Below are 11,645 nucleotides of genomic sequence, written 5' to 3'. Positions count from 1 at the left end.
GATCTTATTCCTTATTAGCTGTGGATGGGAAAGCCACACTTTTGAGTCTGAATTTTTTTATCTTTAGTGTGAATATAAAAATAATTATCCTGGAACTGGCAAATAAGTGAAATGAAATGTAGAAAAGCACTCATCATGGTATCTGACTTCATAAACAATGGTTTCATGAGCATCAGAGCTGAAGCTTTGAGTAAGTCAGGCCTCTTCCTGCTACATATCCTCAGGGATCCTTAGGTAATTATGTTCTCTAGCTAATCTAAAGATATAGGAAAACATATTATATAGTAATTGGAACCAGATAGGGGCTTAATATGTAGTTAAATCTGAATATAAGTGGTGGAATTTTGAAACCAAGTATTATCAGGAGGGAATAATTACTCTTTCTGGTTGGTGATCTAACTTCATCCTCCACACCAACCCAGCAAGCTCTAACAAGCTGTAATCCTGGCCTCTATTACTTTCATGTGTTAAATCTTAATTCAAATGATTAGAATATAATAAACAGAAAACACCTTTGCCTAAAAGAACAAAAATTATATATTTATATAATATATATAAATGTATATAAATTTTATTTTATAATTTATATAAAAACTTTATATATTATATATATAAAATATATACGTATTATATATATATATATATATATATATATATATATATATAAATCCACTCTGCAAAGTCTTCAGCATGTGGTTGTCCTTCAAAGAGCAAGTGCAACCAGGATGTTCTGCCCATGAAAAGGTTGTGAGTGACCTTCAGAAGCTGGACAGGCTATCATAGGAAAGAGAGCATAAGTTTATTTTTTGGGTACTCAGATGGAAGAAGAAAATTAATATATAAGATATTAATATGAAAACATCCAAAATGTCCATTGATGAATGAATAGATTAAGATGTGAGATACACGTGCAAAAACTCACACAATGAAATTCTACTTGGCTATAAAAAGAAAAGAAACCTTGTATAAAATCTTGTCATTTACAACAGCATGGATGGACCTTGACGGTGTTATGCTAACACAAGTCAGGCAGAGAAAGACAAACACCATGTGATTTCACATATATGTGGAATCTAAAAAGCAAATCAAGTGAACAAACAAAACAAAAGAAAGCCAAACTCACAGAAACAGAGAACAGATTGGTGGTTGCCAGAGAGAAGGAGGATTGGAGGGTGGGCGAAATGGGAGAAGGGGGTCAAGAGGTACAAACTTCTAGTCATAAAATAAATAAGAAATGGAAATGTAATATACAGCACTATAATCACTAATACTGTATGGTATATTTCATAACAATATGGTGATTAGTAGACTTATTGTTGTAATTATTTTACAGTGTATACAAATACTGAATCATTGGATTTACACCTGAAACTACTATGTCAATTATACTTCAAAAAAGATATTAAAAATAATCTATAAGGAAAAACTTTTTTAAAAGTTAAAGACCTATCTCTGCAGGTATTCAAGGAGATGTTGAGTGACTATAAGCTGTGGTGTAGTAGAAGGGGATTTTATTTTATTTATTTATTTTTTAATATATGAAATTTATTGTCAAATTGGTTTCCATACAACACCCAGTGCTCATCCCAAAAGGTGCCCTCCTCAATACCCATCACCCACCCTCCCCTCCCTCCCACCCCCCATCAACCCTCAGTTTGTTCTCAGTTTTTAACAGTCTCTTATGCTTTGGCTCTCTCCCACTCTAACCTCTTTTTTTTTTTTTTCTTCCCCTCCCCCATGGGCTTCTGTTATGTTTCTCAGGATCCACATAAGAGTGAAACCATATGGTATCTTTCTCTGTATGGCTTATTTCACTTAGCATCACACTCTCCAGTTCCATCCACGTTGCTACAAAAGGCCATATTTCATTTTTTCTCATTGCCTCGTAGTATTCCATTGTGTATATAAACCACAATTTCTTTATCCATTCATCAGTTGATGGACATTTAGGCTCTTTCCATAATTTGGCTATTGTTGAGAGTGCTGCTATAAACATTGGGGTACAAGTGCCCCTATGCATCAGTACTTCTGTATCCCTTGGATAAATTCCTAGCAGTGCTATTGCTGGGTCATAGGGTAGGTCTATTTTTAATTTTCTGAGGAACCTCCACACTGCTTTCCAGAGCGGCTACACCAATTTGCATTCCCACCAACAGTGCAAGAGGGTTCCCGTTTCTCCACATCCTCTCCAGCATCTATAGTCTCCTGATTTGTTCATTTTGGCCACTCTGACTGGCGTGAGGTGATATCTGAGTGTGGTTTTGATTTGTATTTCCCTGATAAGGAGCGACATTGAACATCTTTTCATGTGCCTGTTGGCCATCCGGATGTCTTCTTTAGAGAAGTGTCTATAGAAGGGGATTTTAGAATGGTTCAATGACCTCTCTACGCCTTTTCAATTATAATATTCTCAGACTGGATGGTAAATGGGGATGAGTACCTAAAGGAACAGTTTTAGCAGTTAATGCAATAAAAAAAAAAGCTCAAAGGTTTATTTTCATTAAAGGATTAGAATTAGTGGTAGGGATATGCACATTTTAAGCCATACTCTGGGAAGGCTTATCAGTGGATTAACTCAATAAAACAGGAGAAATACCTTGTTCCACATCTTGTGGCTGGCAAAGTTTGTAGAAATTCAATACATACACATTCCTTAGGCATTTCTACTATTTTGGTCATTGAAAACGATGAGAAATGATCTAACCTGTTCAGTACTCAGGAGGAATTTTTTTATTTAAAAAAGTTTGTGACCTCTTCTCTTTGAGAGAATGGATAAAGATAAATCTCTGAATTATCTTCAAAGCCCCTGTAAATGTTATACATTAAACTAGAAGTGACCTTAGTTGTTGTAGACTCTGGGTCTGGAGTTCCCTCTTGCCTAGCAAGAGAGCGGATGCTGGATTGAAGTGTGACAGAGGCTAATGTCTAGGAGGAGACAAGAGCCCCGAGTAAGGGTTCTTGCTCTGTTTTTATTAGGATCAGAAGGCTTACAACATGATGAGAGTGCACAAAGAGACAATGAAACCATGAACATTAACTCCTGGGCATGGGGGAAAAGGGGTTTTGAAGATATGTGGTGTTAGGGGTTTGGGTCAATACCAAACAAAATTCTGGTGCTGGGTAGAAGGTTGTTTACAGCAGACATGAGGCTCCACCTCTGTTTACCTGAGCTGGCCTAGGGAACAAGAAAGACAGAGCATGCTACCTCAGGGTCAACAAGGCACCTTTCTTTTGCTAAATAGACCCGCTTGGGCAACTTGGCCCGGTTTACCTGTTTTTGTCCTTCCTTCCAGTGAAAGCAGCTTTTTGCTACTGTATTAAATTGGAGGGGGCTTCCTCCCTGAATACCTAATCTTGTGTACCTAATCTTGGATGTTTTTCAACCTGAGGTATCCTATTCCTATACCTTTGTCTTATACTGGGTGCTTTTGCCCTGTTTACCTAATCTTATTTACCTAATCTTGTTTACCCAAACTTGGGTGTGTTAATCCTATGGCTTTCTAATTCTTTATGCCCTGTTTACCCATTGGTGCAAGCTCAGAGAATTCCTAAATTTATTCCCCACACTTAATGACTGTGGATTCCTGCAAAAGAATTCAAATCCTATATGTCCAGGTTGTAGAATCTGAGTGGTTGTCAATTCCACAATCTCCCTGGCACACCTAACTTCCATTTGTTAAGTGGTCATAGATTTCTCATGCCTGGAGTCAGCACCAGCAAGTGCCAGAGTCATGGGCAGACAGCCCCATGACCACCATACAATTCCCTAGAATGGGCTTGGCTTACCATGGCACTAATTATGTGCTTAAAAAATAGTTATTGAGTGAACAAACTAGGCTCATCAGAAGTTGCTTTGTATATTTCTTGGTGTTCTTTATCAGTCATACAATAGCTCAAAACCAAAAGGCCAATAACTGAGAAGCTCCATTTATTAACTGTCCCCATACTCACAAGGCATGGTTTTATCAGAATATTTTGAGTTTTATGCCAAATTCTATTGATAGTTTGATATTTTGCACATGGCTCAAAGTATGGAAATTAGCATACATATATATTTCAAAAAGTGTTTGTAGCCCATTCCAGAAACTTCCCTTTCTTTCTAGAAGATATGTAACTTATTTTCTCAAAATCAAACTAATATTGGTTAAATACAAAATATAAAGATTAATGACCTCCTTCTATGTACTATATTTTCTAAAATGTTTGAATAGAACCTAAGTATTTTGATACAGATCATGACTTATGGTGCTGCTACCCTGTGTGTGTTACACAGAGCTCTGTAGATACTGCCTATGGTTCCTCTTAAATAAACGTTTTCCCCTGATGCATGTTCTTCATGCAGAGATTAAGAAAGTGGCCTGTAGTCTCATGAATCCAGGATCTGAATCATGCCTCTCCACTTACTCAACTTGGATAATTCTCTTTGCCTTTTATAACCACCCATTTATTCAGCATTAAAGGAAAAATAACATTTTTCCTGTTTGCCTCCTAGCTTTAACAATTTAAATAAAGCTGATGTTTTCTATATGGCAGTGGATTGAAATCAAATTTTGAACTTGAACTGCTAGTCTCCTTCAGGTATGTATCTGATCTCCATAGTACTCTAGAATTTCAAGTTTCCCCCCTTGATTTTTATGTCTGAATTATTAAATTATAAGAAGCTTTTTGTATTTAATAGAGATTAGAGTTATACTAAGTCCTACAGGATCTAGTATACTTACAAAATGTTCTATTAGTTTACATTATTTAAGGTAAAAAATGCTTATGTGCTAGAAGCTGATGAATGCTTTACATGAAATATATTCACAATAGCCCTATGGGATAAGCTATGTAATTTATGTCTATTTTTACAGATAAGGAAAATGCAGCTTGGATAGCTTTGGATTTCAGAAAAAGAAAAAGAAAACAAAAAGAAAGGTACCTGAGATCACAAATCTAGTAAACTGTGTAACTGGAATGAATGCAAGATTTTTTCCTAACCGTAATACACGTAACATGAAAAGAATTAGGGAAAAATCCACATAGTGAATTACAAGGGGGCTATAGAGATTTTAAATAGTTGTATAATCTGTTATTTTAAAAACTTTTTATATCAGAAGAGGTTACATTGCAACCCCTTTTGGACATAAGGCTACAATCTATAATAAAGATAGTCTTCTAATTTTATATATAATAATATATTAAATTAAATATTAACATTAAAATAATATAATAAAATTAAAATAGTTACTATATATTCAAAAAGATAATACTTTTTTTTTGACTTGGGCAAGGGAAGTTTTGGATTAGTCACAAAAATATTTTTATAATAATTGGACATCTTAGAAGGCAAATATTAAAAGCCGTTTTTAAGATATGTCAAACAGAATTCTTAATGGAAATTGATATTCAAAGTGTATTGGTGACATTTTTGTGTCTTATTATTTGAGATAATTGGTAAACAATGCTGCTCAGCTGTTAGCCCTTGCCATTTAAGTTATGAAATTATCAATGGAGATTCAGGTTGTGTTAAAACTTGGTTATAGTCATTAATTTATGAGTTTATTAATCATTTATTGTGCTGTAACTAGAAGTCAGGTACTGTGGAAGTCACTCTATAGTACTCAGTAGCGAAGACACTGTTCATGCCTTACTAGAGCTTATAGCCTGTTAGAAAAAATACAAGTAACAACTGAATTTATAAGTGAAATGACTACTTATGGGTACTGTAGAAATACAAAACAGACACCCTAGTATAATATAAGGGATCCATGAGAAAATATACTAGAAAATTTAAAGACCTAAGAAGTGATGTAATATTAGTCAAATGAAGAGAAGGAGTAATGTTCCAAGCAGAGGGAACAGTGTGAAATTTCAGGTATCAGGGGTTCATGGCATATTTTATGAAATGTAAAGGAGTTTACTTTGGTTGGAATGTAATGATCAAGGGGTTTATAACTGATGTATTAGTGGACCAAGTAATATGAACCATTGAAGCCAATTAAAAGAATTTGGTGTTTAAGCAGAGACCAATGGGAAGGTGTTGCATGGTTTTAAGCACGGCGGTAACATGATCAAGGTTCCATTTTTGGATGATCACTTTCTTTGAGGGGGAACAAATATGGAGGTGGTAATATATTAATCCTCATAAGAGATGAGTATTGCCTTCAGGAGGGTAGAGACAGTAAAGATAAAGATATTCCAAAGGTATTTATGAGAGAAAATCTTCAGAATATAGCTTTCCACCTTCTGTTAGTGACAGAAAAGTTTATATTGAAATAAACCTCCTGCCAGTAACAATTATATAAACTCTGGACATAATATAAAAAACAATGTTTGGAAAGCATTGGTGAATGACCAAAAGCAGGTAGAAACTTAAGGAAATTAGGCTCTTGCAAGAAAGATTAAATCTGCATTTATAGAATTTTTCCCTTTTAAACACTCTTCATCTGCAGGATGTGGGGGTGGTGGCATCCTCAGTAAGGAAATCACAGTCTTTGAGATATCAGAGGAAGGAGTTTGGGGATGCCAGAGTGGGGAAGTCCCATAATGGAGGGAATGTCTGAGGTGGAAGCCTCAAAATCTGTGTATAAAGTGTTCCCAAATTCTTGGGTAACCACTAAAATATGCCTGTGCAAAGCAAGATTTCAAGGATCCCAGGGAAAAACAATATCTGGAAAGTTGAAGAGGGAGGTAGAGATTTCAGCAGCTTCCTATTGCTGTGGAGACTGAGTTAGGAATTAGAGTTCCATCAACTCTGAGGAGCTTGATAAATATAAATTTTCTATTCAAGTACCAGAAGGTGAACCCTTGTGGTACTGGAACCCTTCTGGCCATGTTAACAGGGGTCAGTTTTGCTCTGGCACTGAGGATAAAAGTGAAATGAATATATGAATAAGTTTAAAAAAAAGGCTTCATAAGACTAGTGTGATCCTCCACTATATTAACTATTTGAGCACAAATTACAACATTCTTCAGAGGAAGGTAACAGAATGCAGAGTCCCTATGATATAAATCATTTACAAAGACAGCATGCAAAAAAAAATTACTAAATATGCAAAAAAATCCAAAGTGTATCAGTCAAGATTTTCCAGAGAAATAGAACCATAATATCCATTTTCTGTTACTACAGTTGATAATCAACAGGGATTTGATCTGCATAGGTCCATTTAAATGTGGATTTTTTTTATAGTAAAGTGCTATAAATGTATTTTCTCTTCCTTACAGTATTCTTAATAACATTTTCTTTTCTGTCATTTACTTTATTGTAAGAATACAACTATAATACATACATATAACATACAACATATGCCTTATGTTATCAGTAAAGCTTCTGGTCAACAGTGGGCTACTAAATAGTTAAGTTTTGGGAAACCAAAGTTATATATAGGTTTCTGACTATGTGGGAGGTTGGCACCCCAACCCTCATGATGTTCAAGGGCCAACTGTATATCTATGTCTGTATATCTTTATTGAGGTTTATTATGAGGTATTGGTTCATGTGATATGGAGGCTGAGAAGTCCCACAGTCTGCCATCTGCAAGCTGGAGACCCAGGATTGCTGGTGGTATAATTCAGCTTCAGTCCAGAGGTCTGAGAACCAGGAGAATCTATCATAGAAGTCCAATTTAAGAATCAGAGAAAATCAAATTAGATGCCCCAGCTCAAGGGATAAGTCAGAAAAAAGGGGCAAATTCCTCCTTCTGTCTTTTGTTTTATTCAGGCCCTTAGTGACTTGGATGTCACCTACCTACATTGGGCAAAGCAATCTACTGCACTGAGTCCACCAATTTAAATGCTAATCTCACCCCAAAACACCTTCACAGACACATGCAGAAATAATGTTTAATTTGAGTGCTCTGTGGCATGTCGAAATGACACATAAATTACCCACTCTACAAGAAAATGTTACCCACACTCAGAAGTAAAATCAATCAATAAAAACAGACCCACAGACAGTCGAGGAATTGAAATAAACTGATTAGGATTTAAAAATAGCTAGGATTAGGGGTACCTGGGTGGCTTAGTCAGTTGAGCATCTGACTCTTGATATCAGCTCAGGTCTTAATCCTAAGGTAGAGTTCAGGCCCTGCACTGGTTTCTGCACTAGGCGTAAAAATAACTAGGATTAAACATGTTAGAGAATTTATAGGAATATGATTAAAATATTGACTGAAAAGTTTGATAATTTTTGGACAGATAAGAAAGTTGTTAAAAAATCAAATAGTAATCCAAGAACTTCAAAATTTAAAAACTTGAATTAAAATTCATTGCATGATATTAAGAGCAGAAGCAGATTGGCTATAATCGAAGAAAGGACTAATGAATTTGAAAGTCAATAGAAATTTTCCAAACTGAACAACTGAGAAAACTAAAATTAGCAAAGGCTCAATGCTCTGGGGAATAGTATTAAGCAATCTAATATGTATGTTATTGAAGTTCTAGAATGAGAGAAGAGAGAAAATGGAACAGAAAAATGGTTAAAGAAATATAGAGAAGATTTTTCCAAATTTGATAAAAAACCAACACACCAATCTAGGAAACTCAGTGCACAGCAAGTTAGATTAATACAAAGATAACTACATTTAAGTCTGTTACAGTCAACCACTAATACCAAAGATACAGAGAGAGTCTGTTAAGCAGCTTAAGGAAAGAAAGATACATTGCATATAGGGAAATGTCAACATTAATGATAGCTGATTTTTCACCTGAAGCAATGGGAACTAAAAGATAATGTAACAATGTCTTTAGAGTGTGAAAAGGAAAAAAATATCAGCTTAGAATTCTACATCCAGAAAAGATAATCTATAACAATGTAGACATAATAAAGGAATTTTGAGGTTTAAGTGAAATTATACCAGATGAAAATTCACACCTATAGGAAAGAAGTAAGGAAGAACACTGAAACTGCTAACTGTGTAAGTAAATGTAGGTGTTTTCTTTTCCTTCTTAAAATCCTTTAAGAATTAATATTGGGGCACCTGGGTGGCTCAGTTGGTTAAGCATCTGACTTTGGCTCAGGTCATCATCTCACTGTTCTTGAGTTCGAGCTCTGCATCGGGCTCTGTGCTCTCAGCGCAGAGCCCATTATGGATCTTCCATCTCTCTCTCTCTGCCTTTACCCCGATCGTCCTCTCTCTCTCTCAAAAAAAATTAAAAAAACATTAAAAAAAGAATTAATAGACAAATGTGGAAGTAAAATATGTGAAAGTATTAACACAAAGGACAATAGTATATAATATGGTATTATACAATTGTAATATAATTTTGTTACAGGAAAAGAGGTAGGGTATTAATTCTACATGGCCCATGACAAATTAAGGATGTGTAAAATAATCCTCAGAGAAAACACTAAGTGATATAAATTTATTAGCTAAAAAGCCAGTAACGGAGATAGAAAGGAAAAATAGTAATACAGGTTTAATCCAAAACAGGGAGGGGAAACAAAGCACACAGGAGAGAACAGAAAACAAGTGAGTAGACTTAAACCCAATCATATCAACAAATACACGAAATTTGAATGGACTAAATATTCCAATTAAAAGACAAATTTTGAGGCTGGATAAATAAAGTAAGAACCAACTAACTATATGACATGTATAAGACACATTCTTTAAATATAAAGACAAAGTTGAAAGTAAAGGAATGGTAAAAGATATATCATGTAAATACTGAGCATAAGCTCGTATGTCTTCATTAATATTAGGCAAAGTGAGAGTCAAAACATGGTGTATTATTGGAGATAATTAGGGTCATGTCATAATTAAAAGATATCTCCTTAAGAAAATATGAGTCCCAGATGTGTATGCACCTAAAATCAGAGCTTCAAAATATATGAAATAAAAATTGACAGAAGTAAGGAAGAATAAACAAATCAGCACTTGCACTTGAAGAGTTTCACATCTGTTTTAACTCTTTTCCTATATTCAAAATATAGGAAATTTGAATGAAATAACCAAATTGATCTAATGAATGTAGAAGATGGGACCCAGCAACTGCAATATAAGCATTATTTTTAAGTGCACAGAAAATATTCACCAAGACAGACTATAGTCTGAGGCACAGACTAGTAACAATAAATTTCAGAGGAGTAAAATGATATAAAATATTCTGGCAGAATGGGACAGCTGTCAGATATGTCTGACGTTCTGTTCTGAGAAGCAGTGGGCCAGGGACCGCTTACACCTAAGATGACTAAGGAACTTCCAGAGGTGGGTGTCCAAGTCAAACTTAAGGCAGCCCCACTGAGCAACCAAGACTGTCAGCTGTACCCAACTGAGTCTCAGAAGCAGCAAGGAACTCTGGTGGTTTCCAGCCAGAACTGAGCAGGCATTCTTAGCTGAGACACTAAGAGATGGTTAAAGCAGTATTGGGACATCCAGGTAGCTGATTTCCAAGAGAAAAACTGGGTTGGAACTGATGCAATCATGGTCAGGAATGAAGAAATAAAGAATGGGGTGTTTGGAGGTCACTTAATTTTTTGGAATGTGTTAAGAGAAATACTTTTCCTTAAAAATTTCACATGATAAACACATTGCAGAAAATTTTGAAAAAGTAAAAGCACAGTACCTTGATGTTCTTACCTTGACACGTTGTCTGTGTTACTTTGCCATCATTATTATGTGTGATTTGGGGGTAGTTTTATTCACAGTTAATTTATGTTGTTTCAAATTAATATTATATGAACATACTTCATTATACATGGCTGCTAAATACCCTGTTAATGAATGTTTTGTAGTTCCCTTTTGTGAGAAGACTTCTTTTTTTGTTGTTTTGTTTTTTTTCTGGTAGTGTGGTAAAGCTTCAGTAAATTGCTGTGTATAACAGATAGGATATTTTTCTTATATATGCATGTATGCAATAATTAAATCAAGGAATATAAACTTAATTTTATAAATTCCATGCTGCTTTGAGAAAATGGAATGCTCATTACAATACACTTTTACCTACACTGGTTGTTTTAATTATGTATCATTTGTGCCTACTGAGTTATAAAAACACATCATATTCATTATCAAATAAGATGTGAAATACTTTCCCATGCTTATTTACTAATTATTCCTTTTTTGTTTTGTCTTTTTCTCCCTTTTTTGTCTTCAACAATGGATTTGAATCAGCTGACAATATAATAAAAAATATTATCCATGAAAAAGAATATATTTTCTGATTTCAATGTGCTTAATTTAAAGTTAATAACATATGTTGAAATACTCAACCATTTAGATATATATCAATTTATTTCTCAATAATGCATGAGTTAAAAAAGAAAGCAATGATTAGAATTTTATATCTTTAAAATGTTTATATAAGAATAGTGTGGAGGTTCCTCAAAAGATTAAAAATAGACCTACCCTATGACCCAGCAATAGCACTGCTAGGAATTTACCCAAGGGATACAGGAGTGCTGATGCATAGGGGCACTTGTACCCCAATGTTTATAGCAGCACTCTCAACAATAGCCAAATTATGGAAAGAGCCTAAATGTCCATCAACTGATGAATGGATATTTATATAAACAATGGAATACTACGTGGCAATGAGAAAGAATGAAATATGGCCCTTTGTAGCAATGTGGATGGAACTGGAGAGTGTTATGTTAAGTGAAATAAGTTATACAGAGAAAGACAGACACCATATGTTTTCACTCTTATGTGGATCCTGAGAAA

General features: G+C 34.7%; 1 pseudogene; it reads left to right on the top strand.

Annotated features, from left to right (window-relative positions):
- Positions 1-1,181: 1,181 nt before the first annotated feature.
- Positions 1,182-10,388, top strand: LOC125922368 (SNRPN upstream reading frame protein-like; annotated as a pseudogene).
- The last annotated feature ends 1,257 nt before the right edge of the window (positions 10,389-11,645 follow it).

This window comes from Panthera uncia, chromosome B1 (assembly GCF_023721935.1).
Source record: "Panthera uncia isolate 11264 chromosome B1, Puncia_PCG_1.0, whole genome shotgun sequence".
Taxonomy (NCBI): Eukaryota; Metazoa; Chordata; class Mammalia; order Carnivora; family Felidae; genus Panthera; species Panthera uncia.
Note: the sequence above shows the minus strand (reverse complement) of the source record. Positions and strands in the feature narration are given on the sequence as shown.